The following is a 16276-nucleotide window of genomic DNA, read 5'->3' as shown; positions in this document are numbered from 1 at the left end:
AGCAAAAGTTTAGTGCAAGTTAGAAACCTGACAGGGAATAGATGACATCCCCAAACTGGAAAATTTGAAGAAAGATTAATAAAGAGAAGAATTATAAAAGCATGTGTAGGGTGTAGGAAGCCCACAGGGTGCAGAACCCCTAGAATGAGCCACCACCACCCTAAGCCTAAGGGCCAAGGAAAGGAAAGGAGTGCTATTGGAACCAACAGAGGGTAGTTGTATAAACAGGACAAGATTTACAGTCTTGAGAGAGGATGCAGACTTTGTACACAATGTTCATAGCAGCTTTATTCACAATAGCCAAAAGGTGGAAACAACCCACATGCCCATCAATAGATGAGTGGATCAACAAAATGCCATATATCCAGACAAAGAAATATTATTCAGCCTTAAAAAGGGTTGAAATTCTGATACATGCTATGGCATGCCTGAATTTTGAAAACATTTTGCTATGTGAAATAAGCCAGACACAAAAGGACGAATATCATATGATTCCACTTACAAGAGGTACCTAGACTAAGCAAATTCATAGAAACAAAAAGTAGAATAGAAATGACTGGGGAGGGGTGATGAAGAGTTATTGTTAATGGAGATGGAATTTCTGCTTGGGATGATGAAAAAGTTCTTGAAATGGATACTAGTGATGGTTGCACAATACTGAGAATGTACTTAACACCACTGAATTGTACAACTAAAAATGGTTAAAATTGTAAATGTTATTTTTTTCTTTTACCACAATAAAAAAAAAATACAGGTTTTAAAAAAGAAAAAAAAGATGCAGCGAACCCACAGTGATTCTTCAGGGGGGAAGATCCAAATTCTTTTTTTTTTTTTTTTTTTTTTTTGGCAGGAAGAGGTAATTAAGTTTACTTATTTATTTTTGGAGGAGATGCCAGGGATTGAACCCAGAACCTCGTGCATGCTAAGCACGTGCTCTACCAGCTTGAGCTACACCGTCCCCCACAAGATCCAAATTCTTTATTCTATCAGGCAGAGGGTAATAGCTCAGTGGTAGAACATATGCTTAGCATGCACAAGGTCCTGGGTTCAATCTTTAGTACTGCCATTAAATAAATGAATAAATAAGATATTTAAAAAATTTGTCTATACAAATTCTTTGTCCTATCACCTTCCAGCTGTGGCCAGAGTCTCTCATTTGTTGACTCCTCCTGGAACACACAGAGCAGGAGAGCCCATTGATGTAGTTACGAGAAGAAGGTGTGGCGAGACCCAAGGAAGCTGGAAAGCTGGGTCCTGTCATTCAATCAACTGTTCTCCAGAGGAAGCAGCAGACCACCTACCAGAACAACATCAAAAAGTGCTTGGAATGACAAAAGCTGATGGCAGGTGTTTTTTCCTGATCCAGAAACAGCCAGACACGACCAGTAAGCACAACAGTGTGTTTTCCAATTAACCTAGAAAATCTCTGTTTAAATGCCATGATGTTCATTTCTATCTTTTGATCTGAATCTACCTTAAGGAAATCATCAGAAATGCAAACTAAAAATTACATACAAGGTGATTCACTAAAAAAATTTTTATAATCACCGAAAAGAAGCAACTAAATGTCCAGACTGCACAATATATTAAATGAGAAAGCAGGCTGCTCACTGAATATAGGGTATCATGCCAATTGCCTAAGAGGCTGCAAAGGACACTAAAATATTAGAATGATTATCTTTTTTATTATTATTATTATTATTATTTTTACTGGAGGTACTGGGGATTGAACCCAGGACCTTGTTTATGCTAAGCATGCACTCTGCCACTGAGCTATACCCACATCACACACCCAGAATGGTTATCTTTGAATGATTGAATTAAGTATGTTTTTTTTTCTCTTTTTCAAGCTTTCTTTCAACATTTCTGTATTGAACACGATTTACTCTTATAATCAAGAAAAAGCAACGCATGTTATTTTCTTTAAACCTCAGTATTTGCCTCACATGATAAATATTCCCAACATAGAGACCTCCAGAATCTCCTCTGCCCTCCCGTATAAAAGGCATTGATTACCTGCTGGCTGCCTATTAATTTGAAAGGAAGCAGCCCAGGAGGGCAGCCACCTCCTCTGAAATAGGCAAGCGTGTGTGGCTGAGGGTGCAGCTTCCTTTGATGGAATCTTGCTAAACAACGAAATTCTATCTCCTGCAAGAAATGATTTCTGCTGGCTGTGCAAACCTCAGGCTGGAGCCTGCCCTTGGAGAGGCGGCTGCATTACCATGTATTTGTAAAATCAGCAGAGCCTGTGCGGGAACGGCCACAGTGGTTGATTTCACAAGCGACTCACGGTGGGCATCTGCACACAGAAAACCGCCGCTCAGCATAGACTTAGCCGATTGTGATTCCTTCTTGTTCAGGTTTTGCCATTTTGAAAGGGAGTCGTTTTACCCAGGAGAAAATGCTCTTTGTGTAAAATGAGTTTATAGGCATGAAACTACAATCTATTAACCTAAACTTGGTGCAGTCTAGCCTACTTTTTATACTTGGTTTAACCATTTCACCCTTGCCGCACTCACACTGGGGACAGCAGCTTCGGGACTCCATGGATGTTCAGTGGTCCCCAAGTCTTCAGGGATCCTCCCCAGGAAAGAGGACACCTACGCAGGTTAGAGGCCCTGCTGGGTCTGCTCAGTGCTCAGCCTCTACACTTAAGTTTGCCTGTTAGTGACAGTGGCCAAGCTGTATTTGGGACCCAGAGGCACCTGTCTGCTGCTGGCTTGGCACCAAGTCATTGCATACAGTTAGCAGATGGTAAGAGTTTTTAATCCCCACAAATGATGCTTTCTTCAGTGTGAAACTTGGTGAAGTCCTCAAACTTTTCATCCCATCTGCCCTCCCTCAAGTAGCATTTGTTTTCAACTTTACCCTTTAAATCATCTTCTGGAGTCATGAAATTTTAACCAGTGAAATTAATTTTTGCCATTAATGAAATCAAGAAAACGTTGCAAAAAGTCACAAGAGGGCTTTACATTTTTTTCCAGTTTTCTTGAGACATAATTGACATGCATCCCTGGATAAGTTTAAGGCATGGCATATGATGGTTTGATTTACATCTGCTGTGAAAATATTATCACAACAGGTTCAGGTAACATCCATCTTCATAGAGAGATACCATAAAAAAAAAAAAGGGACAGAAAAAAGGAAAAAAATGTCTACTTGTGTTGAGAACTCATGGGGTTTACCCTCTTAACAGCTTTCTTGTATATCATACAGCTGTGTAAGTTAAAGTCATCATGTTGTACATTATAAATTTTTAAAAATTACAATACAAAAGTAAACCATTGAGAGAAGTCATTCTTAGCCAATTAGGGTAAGCACAGCAAAAAAAAAATGCGTGAACCTTTTTGGACACACTCCCTGGGTCACATCCCCAAAGAGTCTGACCTAGCAGCTCTTGGGTGGAGACTGCACATCTGTATATTGAAAATGCTCCACTTAAAAGCAATTGCATTAGGAAAAAAAATTACTGGAAGAAATGAGGCAATTCTAATAGTGTTTATTGTTAGTAGAGTATCTTCCGAAGGATGGTATTTTTTTTTCTTTTATTCTTGGTTGCATCCAGACAAAAGAAAAGTTTACCCACTGCTTATTCTCACCCCACACCACTGACTTAAGACTTGAGGGAGATCCAAGAAGACAGCCACCTCAACATAAGGCAGACGGGTTATCTTCCTACATTAATGATGTCTTTCATAACTGAGCGGCTTACTTTCTCCACAATTTTCCAAGTTATGGCTGAAAGCTCCCTGATCTCAAGCCAGAGCGAGAGGGAAGTCGTATTTCTTAATGATTCATAAGGCATTATTTCCAGAGAGAAATTAAGTGTGAGTATAAATAACTTGGCCAAGCATACCAAAGATGGAGACAGACCTTTCTGAAGATGCAGAACATAAAACTGTGGTTGCCTTTGACTAAACATAATGTATCTATTCACATAGAGGAAAATGGAACTTTTGAAACCTGTATTGAGCAAAAAGCTTAATTCCTTTTTTTCCCCTTCTATTCTACATCAACGTATCACACTATTGAAGTTATCGAAACAGTATCAGAGAAGCCCGGGAAGGGAGGCAAGACTGCCCAGGTTTTTTCGCCATGTGACCAGGGTTCTGAGAAAACGGTTATACTGTCAGGTCAGGTGGCAAACGTTCAGTTAACACAAAGGGAAGTACTGCAATCAAAGAATCATTTCTCTATTAACTTAAAAATACAGAGTGGTGATTGTATGTTACTGTTACTTCCCGGCCAACGAGTCCATCTGTCTGGGTGAGCCCTCAGGAAAGGTCTTGATAGTGCCTGCCGCGAAGGAAAGACCCAGATTCATTTTCAAGGAAAGGACGCAGATTCATTTTCAAGTGGCAATGCTTGCAAAAACAATGATGCTTTGTGAGCTCTCTGCAAATACAAAGTGATCCATACAGAAGAAGCTGGGGATTTATACTCCCAGAAACAGAGATATTAGCAACTGGAACGAGCCCTTCACAATTTCTCAGGTGGTATAGGATTTCTGTCCACTATCTTATTAGGGATAGAGAGGACAGACTTCCACACCCTATCTGGGACAAAGTAATAGCAATAGCTGGACAAGGAGGTCCCTTGAAGATGAGGCTAAATGAGTTGAACGCAAGAGCAGAATCAGCCTGCAGTCTTAAGTTTGAGGACTGCCCTGTGAGCATGCTGCTGTTATCTGGGAGTTTGTTTTAAAAACGCTGCAGCATCTGGCCTAGATCTTTCCAGAGAAAGGATTGCTAAGTAGGAGCAGAATGATCGCATCATTCACACTTGAACTCCACGCGATGAGCACATTTGTTTGTCCTCATTAAGTGCAGCGTAGCCAGAGCTAACCGACATGCAGAGGCAGTGGGCTGGGGCAGGGCCAGCGAGCCAGGAGTTGGTCAGAAGAGCCGGGCTCTGCCCTCCGGACGCCTGAGACAGGCTTGGCAGCCTGGGGAAATTAGCTGCTTCTTTGAGATCTTGGGTAACTTGACAGTAAGTAGAGGCATTTAGGTTGAGGTTTTCCAGAAGCCCCTGAGGTCCCAGGAAATGCCCAAGGCCACCTCTGGGGTCCGGAGGAAACCCAGACAGGGACGATGTCCTACAGGAGTTTGCCCCCATTTTAAGCAGAGCATCTTGGATTGGATCCTTTATATACACTGAGTTCGAAGTAAGACTGATTTTTAAAGGTGTGAGAACCGTAGGACGAGCTAAACATCACATACTTTACTTAGGAAAAGGCAAGGTGTGGAATCTGATCATCTTTCTTCATGGCCAAGCACTATTGTGGTTAGAAGCATGATCTCTGGAGCCAGCTTGCCTGGGTTCAACCCCCACCTCTTCTACCTGGAGCTGGGTGACCTTGAGTGAGTTTCTTAACTTCCCTATGCCTCAGTTTCCTCATCTGTTAAGTGTGTAATAACAGCAGTTGCCTCATAGGATTCTCATGAGAATTAGATGATGTAATATATACGAAGCCCTGAGAACAGTGCCCAGCACATAAACAAGTGTCTTTTATTATTATTGGCCCCAGTGAGCGGCGAGCTTCTGCCGCCAGCATCGTTAATAAAGCCACAAAAGGAAGCGCAGAAGTACTTACTCATTCTGTGTAAAGGTGCTTGGGAGCATAATTGGATTTGCTGATAGTGCCTTTTTAAATGGTACTATTGGTTTCTGATTCACATTTAGGAAGAAAAGCAAAACAGAAGGTGGTAAATTCCTTTATGGGAGAGTTTGGCAGGAGAGACAGATGCGACTGTAAAGTTAATTGGTGACTGGGACGTGGAACTCCTGGGCAGAGGCAGAGTGATGGCATGAGCCAGTGCCTCTCCCGCTCTTAGTTTATGGTGATTAATTCATTAGGGATTCTGAAAGGCCATTCTTGGGTGGCTGCTGGTCCTGTCTTTGCCCAGACAGGGATGATGTCAGCATATAGTTTATGGAGTTCTGCAATCCTTCGGAGGGTTCCAGGAGCACATAGAGCGTCTGGCCAGCCCTCTGAAAACGAAATCCTACTTGAATCCTGTGCATCACAGCTTGCTTGTCTCTAGCAGGACTGTTGCTGTTGTTCTCCGTACAAGCACCAGGTCATGAGAAGCAACCTCAGGAGTTCTTTATGTAAGACTCATTTTTCTCTAGCCCCGCTGGCTCGAGACGCTGAGAGTTCAGCTTCATTTCTCAGCCTCTTCTCTAAATTCACAGAAGGCATGGAATGAGATAACACATGAGCGAATTTCAGAGGCAGAATTTACGATTGTTAAATATATCATTATTTTAGGTACCACTAAGAAAGGAACAAATACCTGCTAATTAAACTTTGACACAAGCTTTAAAAAAATCATTTTGGAAACACTTTCAGACTGACTTAGACGCAGAGTGTTTAAAAATCACCTATCATTCTGGTACATACATAAAAAGAGAAATAACAGCTTAGGGTATTCCTAAAACTTTTTTAGTGGACAGAGTTTGAATCTTCCAAGTCACTTTTTAATCTACAATCAACAATATCTGTGTTTCTTCACGTAATGTCATCCTCTGTGCTGTCAAGAGCAACGGGTATACAGAATGTCCCTATCAAACCATAGTGTACGTTTCTGAAGACAGCGTATGTGGCCTGGGGACTCAGCACAGGTGGTGTCAACCATGCACACATCTCAGCTGAAATGCCCTATGAACAGCTGCGACAGGTGTGTGCTTGTGCCTGCAATGACGACACCTTCAGGACTGCCACCAGGCCAGCAGCAATCGGAAGGTGCATCCCAATTGAAAGAACGTTTAAATGTGCAAAAAGGTGCAGCTCAGACGTTATGAGATTGGTAAGGAAGGTTTACGCTTGTTTCTTTAAGATGATGGGTTTAATCCTCAGGAGACTTTTCATGGGTTGTTGAAACACTGCACTTCATCTTATTAGTGAGAAGGTATATGGAGAATTTTTTGCCTTTTCCAAGCACTTGACACTTTCTCCAATCAGGGTCTGCTAGAGGATCAGAAGATTCCAGAGGTGAGAGCCAGGGAGAAAACAACTGCTCGCATGACATGTTTTACATTCGCCCAAAGTGTCTTCCCCTTAAGTAAGGTCATTTGTTTGTGTGATGGCATTGCTATTTGCTGTGAAAATACAAGTACCCTTAAAAAGGTCACTCAGTGTTTTTCCTGCCTGATGAATGATTTCTCCCTTCTCAGGTGGACTTTGCCAGAGGTTTCTTTAAAGGAGCCAAACTTTTAAGAAGAAAAATCTCTGTATGTTTCAATAGCATAGAGCTTAGATCACAAAACACCATATGTTGTACGAGTCCATTTACATAAAATGTCCAGCATAGGAAAATCCTATAGAGACAGAAAGTAAATGAGTACCAAGCTGAGGGCTGAGGGGAGGTGGCATGAGAGAGACAGTTTATGGGGACAGAGTTTCTTTCGGAAGGGACAAAACTGTTCTAAAATTAGATTGTGGTGACGATTTCACAACCCTGTCAATATACCAAAAACATTGAATCGTACACTTTCAGTGGGTGGATTGTATAGTATGTGAGTTATATCTCAACAAAGGAATTTTGAAAAACACTTAACCGGCAGCATTGTGCATATACTAAGTAACCTAAACAGAAGTTCTTTTACACTTATCATAGTGATATTTATTCAATGAAAACATAGAATAATTTTGTTCAAAGCAACTCAACAGACTCAACAGAGACAAATGTCATGGGCTGTGGCAAAGAAGAGTGATCTTTCCTGGGGGGAACCCACAGTTAAGGGGGAGCAGGAGAGAGACATAGGCATAAATAAGTCTGAGCACAGAGGAAATGTTCTGAGAGGCCCCAAGGATATTTCTTGGTGAGCTCAGGATTTGACTTGGCCTTGGACTTTGATAGGTAGGCATGGGGGGAGGGCAGCGAGAAGGGGACCATCCCTGGGACAGAGAAATGTCTCAGATCCTTTGCAGGTGAGAGGGATTTTCTTGGAAAGAGGCCCCACCAGTCCAGGTGTGTGTATGGGTCCAAACCACTGAGGACTTCTCCAGGTTGAGTTTAGGAATCAGTGAGCCACAGAAAGTGAGGGCAGGTAGAGTCAAGCCAGAGAAGGTTCTGGGTCTGAGGAGGAGAATGTTGTCAGCAGAACTGGACCATGAAGAGAAGGATCAGGAGACTTGAGCAGGGTCACTCAGCTGGTGGCTAGGACGGATCACGAACTCAAATTCAGTTTCCCTGACTCTCAGCTCAGTCATTACCACTCCAGAATGAATGTCATAATACATTCGGTGCCACCAGTGGTCCCAGGAAATTGCAACCTAGTGGACAAACACAGTCTTTGGAAGGATGAGAGCCTACTACTGGTCCTTTTCTTTATTTCTTCAACCTCTCCCTTTGGGATCAGAAGCACTCATGTACCACTGACATCCACTCCTGCAAGTGTGCAGTAAAACCCACCTCGACGTGAGCAAGTCCCTTCCCTCCCCTGTTCTCTAAGGGATGACACTGACCGGGTCTGCCCACTCTAGAACCTTGACTGCAATTAAAACTGGCTCCGTGGAGGACAGCTTTCTGTCTTTAACAAAGCCTCTAGATTTTTTTTTTTTAATTCAGGTCTTTATAAATATCCTCCAAATAAATTAAGATTCACTGAATCCATCTATCCACTAACAATACAGAGGTAACCAAAATAGTTAACCCAACAGGTTGACCCCATCGAAATGGGTATGTGCTAAACACATGGAAATATACAGAACTGTTCTGGTGTTGACTTTTAAGCCCTCCTCAGTGAGGATTCCACTGTGTCTGTGTTGGTCTGTCAGGATCCTCCCTGGATGTTTTCATTATGTAATCCCCCACTAGGCTTCCTGCTACTCCTCATCCATGCTTGTCATCATCAAAATGGTCATTTCCTTGCACGAAGGCATTCATTAATTTTCTTTCTCCCTCTGTAGTTGCCTGAGGTGCTCCTTTTAAGAAGAGCATCTTCATCCATTGTGTTTCTGTCGTGGGCCAGTAAGTACCCGTGGGGAGCAGAAGGCCAGCATTTCCTCCCGCAGTGCACCACCTCCAGGGCCAGCAGCGGCCACCTGTTATCCAGGAAATTCTCCCTCCGCCCTCTTGCTCTCAGTTGTTCTTTGGTCTATGCAGAGATGTCCCTGTAAGCTGTCAGAGAAGTAGAGAGGATGTTTATAACTTCTCGTGGTATCACCTTTTTTTTTTTTAAAGCTAAATCATGTACATATTTAATCAAGAAACTAATAATGGAAGATTACCCAAACAAAAAGTAAGCACATGCTCAATTATGTTGCATATTTCAGAGAAGAGGCATTAAGGATTTATGCCTTAAGTTTATTTACAAACATATTTAGTACATTGAGTTTGAGAGTTTCATCCTTTTTCTCAAAGGGATTGCACCTCTTAAAATGTTCCTCTTCAAATGTTTCCTGGATTATTTTTTAAGCAGCTGATGTCTTACTATGAAGAAAGGTGCATCAGATCTAGATCCAAAGTACAAAGTCATCTTAGCTAGTAACTGCCACTTGTTTTCCACTGAAAATGGTAAATTCTTCCCTGGCCCCTCCTCATAGTGGTTCCTTCAGACCACAGAGCTTGTGAACCTCTGGATGATCTGTCCCAGCACAGCACTGTTGGAAATTCTGCAAAAGGCACAGGGATTGAAGGCGGCGGCAGCACCTAGTATCACCTTAAAACAAATCTCCCCTCCCGCTCAGAAGTCGTTGGCTGATGAGAACACCTTGGCTTTGCTGTTGACCTTCTGTGTGTAGCTCTGCTCCCCTTCTGTTCTTGGAATGGGCATCTTTGCTCCCCGGGGTGGTAGCTTTGCACACACACACAAGTGCAGGCACATGTGAGGATTATTCCATTTAAAGGAAAAGCTGAGAGGCTCCAGGAAGGCTTCCTCGCCTCTCAGCCCAGCTCTCCTTAGCCCTGATTTTGTATCTGAAAGATTTCCTTCCTTCATCTCTAGACACGCCAATATACTGCTATAAACACAGATGCATAATTAATTTAGGCAGTAACTATTACTGTCCATTTCTACGATCATGGTGGACAATCAAAAATTTGCACACTCATCTTTATTAAATAAGAGTTTACAGTTAATTTGCTTTCTAGTCCCCTCATGTCGCTCACCAGAGATGCCTTTCCCACTGGATAGCTGAATAGACTGGCTGACTCACGCTACGTGATACTCTGAACTGTTTACCAAATTATCAAAATGGAAGGAATTCAAACCAGATGTTTTGAGAAAATGCATTTTTCATAAACCAGGGAAAGAGCTGTACCTCGGAGAGAATCCCAGATGTTTGGCTGTTTTATCTGAACCTGGCCATGCTGATAAAAGCCCCTTGCCATCCGTTTTGTCAGATCAAATGACTTTTTTTTCTGGTGACTGATAACTGAGCAAGAGCAGCCTTGGCTGACACCTTTACTGATGGGATCCCTCTCCGTAAACACCTACAGAGGAGACTTCTGATTTCATAAGGATGTTCATGCTCTTTGACTGACTCTTCTGTGACTATTTCCACCAATGTCCCCCATCTTCAAGTGAACATTCCCAACCAACACACAAATATATACAAATCAATACCTCTCTTGCCTTCAGGCCAGGTTGTGGGGAGAACTGTTGCCTAACTATTGGCTTATAGTCTCAAATGATTATAAGCTTAAAGACTCCAAACCAATGGAAACTTTTAACATTTTTTGAAAGTTTAAGTAGGCCTCCACTCCTTTTTAAAGCCAATTATCTTATAATTCACATTTTATAAAGCATTCATTGTACAAATACTAATATGCTATTAACTAGTGAAAAGATAAGTGGCAGAGGCAATTGGTGGTCAATAAACAGATGCAAAATGCACAATTAAATACGCGATAAATGCTGTAAGTGAAAAGACGCAGTGCGATATTAGTGGGGGGTGTGTGTGTCTCTTAGGCAGAGGGAGGCCTTTCGGAGGAGGTCACACTGAAGCTGAGGCTTGAGGAATAACAGAAGATAGACAAGCAAAGAGTAGGGGTCCCAAGCAGAAGGAACAGTAACGAGGCCTCGAAGCAGAAAAGGAGTTGGTATATTCAGTTAGAGAAAGGATTTCAGTGAGGGACCACTGAAAGGCTGAGGTGTACAGAGCAAGGGACCAAGGGGGACAAGATAGGAAAGGGGGCCAGATCATGTAGGTCATGAACAAAGTCTAGATTTCATTGGAAACACAATTCGTTTAAGGTGGTGAAACACTGAGGTATCATGATTCAATTCATGTTTGAAAGAAATGACTCTGGCTAGCTTTTGGCAGAAGCAAGAGTAAGAGAACACAGAAGTCAGTGAGGCCACTACTCCAGTGATCCAGGAAAGAGTGGAGAAGGGCTCACAGAAACTCTGGAAGATGAGAAATAGTCAAGGAAGTAGAAATGGCAGGACTCATTGAAAGTGAGAGAAAGAGGGAGGGAGGGATTGAGTATGAAGGGGCCTTTTGGATTTAGCAACTGGATGTGGGATGGTCCCACTCAATGAGCTGGAGGAAAACCAGGAGAGGGCACGTTCTAGGGTGGGCACTGGGTTGAATCAAAAGTTTTGTTTTGGAGATGTTGAGTTTGAGGTGCCCGTGAGGAAAGTTCTGAATTCTTAAAGATGGTCCTGCTGGAAGATTCTTCTGTGATTATTTCCACCAGCATCTTCAGTCTTCAAATAAGGGAAATGGCAAGGAGGCAGTGTGATAAGTACAGTGAACATATGGGATATCTGAGCTTCAAGGAGAGGCTTGGGGAAGTGTTTAAACCATGGGAAGAGATGACCCACCCTAGGGAGAGGGTAATCTGAGAGATGAGATTAGGGCTCCAGGTTCAAGCCTGGAAAACTCCAACATTTAAAGACTGTATTTAGGAGAAGTCAGCAAAGAAGCCTGCTAGAAAGAGTGTCTGGAGAAATATGAGGGGCCCCAAGAGGATGTGGAGTCACGTAAGAATGCCCCAGAAGAGCGTTTTGAGAAGGTGGAGTGATCACTCATTTCAAGAGAAGAATTTTTAACAAAGATGTAGAAGCTGAAACCAAGTAGAAAGTTGGGACAACCCAAAGGTCACAGTTTAGACCACTGTATATGAGGTTTCATTTACAGACTAAAATTCCATTGACAGCACATGTCCAAAAGTCAAGCGCAGCGTCTAATGTCCTGCAGGATCCTTTACTCCTGGAAGGAGAGAGAAATAGAGCTTAAGCAGAATGTGTAAAAGATTTGGCAATGTATTTAGTAAATTTCAGTGACGAGATCAAAGAACAGGTTTTTGCTCAAGTGGGTGGATTTATTTACTGTTAAATATTTCTGCATAATATTTCTGTATAAATACACTCTGAGTGTAGCTATATTTGAACCAGTCATGTGGGAAGTAACACGCAAAAATAAAGTTTTGTTTGAGTTACAATATTTACATGGCTTTCTAAAAAATTATAATGTTTCTATGGCTACTATAGTATCTTTTTCTAAAAGAAAGGAAAAAATGTAGTTCACCTGACATGGGAAGGAAGGAACCAGGTTTCTGGAGATTCTGTTCAACAGGTATACATTTTTAGGCATATGAACACTCCCAGGACAGACAGGTGAGACATCCCTGGCCACATGGTGAGGCAGTGAGGGAGGATGAGTAACAAGTACTCCTCATTAGTGGGTGAAATTCTTTTCCCACTGTTCCTTCAGTCTTACCAAATAACCAATCAACCCCGTCACACTGAAATCTATTTCTCTCCTTATCCCTAACTTCTTAGTGACAAGATCAGAGTTGGCTATCAAGGCAACATTATTTACCTGCATCAGTTCTCACTTTGATTTTTGCACCTAAACATGATTCCATGTGTTTGTTCTTTGGGTGGTTGGACCACCATGGCTTCCCTGGCAGCTGTCCAAGCCCAGCTGTACTGGCTGCAGGCAGAAATCCAAGGGGGCGGTTGCCTTAACGTTACCAGCTAATACTTTGTTACTTAATTATTGGCACCTTCCGGCTATGAGCCAGCAGAAAGAATCTCAATTTAGTTCCTGAGGTCAGAGGTGGGATGAAGAAAGAGAAGAGAAGAGGGCAGAAAGGACACGGATCAATCTTCACCAACCTCTCAGTGCAGTGCTTGGTGAGGTCAATTCCAACATCAGTTTTCACGTACTCAGCATTTGTTGCATGCTCAGGGTGGTCACTGTGTTTGTTACTGGCCAGATTCTTAAAGCAAGCCACTATGATGATCAATTATGAGAGACAAAACAGTATCAGGATATGTGTCCTTTTGAAATGCAAATAACCCTGAGAAAAGTAATAAAAATTGCCACTGCTTTTGTAAAATTCAGAAAGCATGTACCACAATGCTCCTGTGAGCCCCGTTTGGCACCTTTTACACATTCTACCCACTCAATTAGAGGAAACTGACAAGAGGAGAGGCAGAGAGCTTTCAGATTAAAATACATCTCAAGAACCCTTTCCAAGCTTCAAGGTAGAAATTATTCATAGACTTATAGATAAATAAAATCGTCCTCTTATAACTTTACAAAACTGTTTGGAATGCCTTTTTCCCTCGACTATCGTCAAATAATAATTATTATTATCGTCAAATTTTTATTCCTCATTTTAAAATCTGTTTATTTTAGAACTGACTACTTCTCTCAGTTACTTTGACATCCCTTTCTACTGGAGAGAATATAATCTAAGATCAGTCAGTGATGATGTTATTCAAAAGGTTGGTCACTCACTTACATTGAGAAAAGACAAATTTTTTGAAAGGCATGTTCAAAGTGTGTGTAAACATCTTTAAGAAGCCACTCCATTATGACATTACACACTCTCTTTTGGAACAACCTGATTTTAAAGCTCATTCCTTTTCCATGACATTTTTTTACTGCTCCTTTGGTACAAAAGATTCTCAGAAGGATGGAGAGAAAAAACACTTTTAAAAAGATAACAAGGTGTTACATAACAGGATGACATAAAAGCAAAATGTATAGAATCTAGTGACCTAGACTAAGCCCTTATGAGCCTCGACTTCCTCTTCTGTAAAATGGGGACAATAATAGTACCCACCTCCTAGAGTTAGGTGTGCAATAGACGGCAGCTATTATTACTGGAAAGCTACATTTGGGGTTGGATGCCGATGAGTTTGTTTTAGGAGGACTATGCCTCAATTAGGAGCCTAAGATAACTCAACACTGTAGGGTTAGACATGAATTTTTTGATTCTGGGACAAATTCACATTCAGTATTCTAGTTTATAAGACATGAAAGAAAGTTCAAAGCCTTTGTGGAAAAAGAAATCTTACTGAAGTCTTCTTGAAGGAAACATTCATTTATTCATTCAGCAAATATTTCTTGAAACTCACTCTACACCAAGTATTGCGCTAGGTGCTGGGGAGTTAGCTAAACAGTTTCTGATCTCATTGAATTTGGACTAACGGAGGAGATTGCAATTAATCAAATAACCACTGATAAATAACACAATCTATAATAAAAGCACTGAAGAAAAATTCTGACTTTTTTGATCTTGGAGAATAGAATAGACATTGAAAAATATACTTGGGCAGTATAATTGTGCCATTTCTCCATCTCAATCATTTTAATAACTGATGGTGATGATGCTAGTACTTGGGTGCCCTTGTTTGTGTGTGGTGTCATCTGTTAAGATCAGCTGTACTGGGGGAGGTGCCAAGCTGGCAGAGCAGAGATTCACAGCTCGCCCTTTCCCACAAATACACCAAGAATTATATCTACAAACCCACTGAATCACACAGAAAACTACTGAACTCTGGCAGAGTGTCTTTTGCTTTGAAATACAGAAGGGTACTCACAAAATCTGATAAACAACAAGTTCATACTGCATAGTGCAGGGAACTATATTCAATATCTTGTAGTAACTTATGATGAAAAAAAATATGAAAATATATGTATGTCCCTATATGACTGAAGTATTGTGCTATACACCAGAAATTGATGTAACACTGTAAGCTGACTATACTTCAATAAAAATATATATAGGAAAAAAGACAAAGTGTACCAAATACATTTTGAGTTTTCAAAATTGAACTAAAATGTAGAATCGTTAAAATGGCAAATGGATGAATCTCCAAAGCTACAATTTCATATCACGGCTGTGCACACATTTTCAAGGGGCAAGAAATTCTAGACAGGATGCCTGGCGTGGAGCTGGGGAGTGGAGGCAGAAGCAAGGAAGATCAAGGTTCCCCAAGCAGCTGTCGAGCCCCCTCAATCAGGAAGCCCTGAGTCAGAACAAGAGAAGGACCAGAAGATTCCTTCTCAGACTCAGAGCTCAGGCTTCAGAGTGGGGCAGGACAAGAAGGGCCAGGTCAGGGCACCCAGGAAAGCAAGCCTCCGGGGGAACACATTTTTATAACTTTCCACTTGTATTCAAAGAATTTATCCAGAAGGCCTTCTCTGCAAGGTATTTTTCTAACAGTAGATCACAACCCATTCATGTGTCATGAAATAAATGTAGTGGGTACCTACCGGCACTTTAAAAATGTTAAATTAATTAAAATATAAACGTAGAAAAATTTGGTGCACTTTCTCTGTAGTAAGGGTGAAGCAGCTTATGTTTTGGGGTGTATGTATATACTATGTGGGCTCTGGGGTTTGCTCAGTGGTGGGAATTCCCTGAAGAACATCCTGTCCCCTACTTTTCTCAGGATATGGTCCTTGTACATTTCAAACCCTCTCGCAAGCAAGCTGGGCGGGGACAAGGGGCCACAGAGCAGAGCTCCTGCCCAGCTAAATGCAGGGGATCAGTCTGTGCTAACGATGGTATCTGGATGTGGGACTGGCCCGCCAAGGAACAATCCAGAAGGGATGTCCCTTGAAAGTGAAGGAGGTAGAGATCAAGTACAAGGCGAAGGTGTCACCTCCCGGGATGGGAAGGAAATACGTAGGTTGGAATTGCTGAGATTGGGCCATTTTTTTGACCTGCAAAGCTGAGACAGAGACTACGAGGTGGGTTGGCCAGGCCTTGGAGAGTTCTCCTGAGGACATGGGCCTCCGTTAGGGTTTCACCGGTGAGTGGGAAAGGCGCTGATAACAGACAATTGGGGGTGGGATTAAACTGAGGGCTGACATCCACATTTTCTGTGCTGGGCTCTGTGCCCTTGAGCAACTGCGCTGGGCACCTGTCAGCTGTCCGTAACTGAAGCCTTTGTGTTTCAAACAAAGTAGGCTTAGACGAGCTTCCTTCTCTCCTTAGCACCTTCATGACTAAGACTGCTTTCCAAATCCTGTAAATGCTTTCTGTTTTATTTCCCGATTTGATAAGATACTTCTTTGACT

General features: G+C 41.9%; 1 pseudogene; it reads right to left on the bottom strand.

Moving 5' to 3' along the window:
- Window positions 1–9278: 9278 nt before the first annotated feature.
- Window positions 9279–10337, bottom strand: LOC116659279 (annotated as a pseudogene).
- Between the last annotated feature and the right edge of the window lie 5939 nt (window positions 10338–16276).

The sequence above is a fragment of the Camelus ferus genome, chromosome 2 (genome assembly GCF_009834535.1).
Source record: "Camelus ferus isolate YT-003-E chromosome 2, BCGSAC_Cfer_1.0, whole genome shotgun sequence".
Lineage (NCBI taxonomy): Eukaryota > Metazoa > Chordata > Mammalia > Artiodactyla > Camelidae > Camelus > Camelus ferus.
Note: the sequence above shows the minus strand (reverse complement) of the source record. Positions and strands in the feature narration are given on the sequence as shown.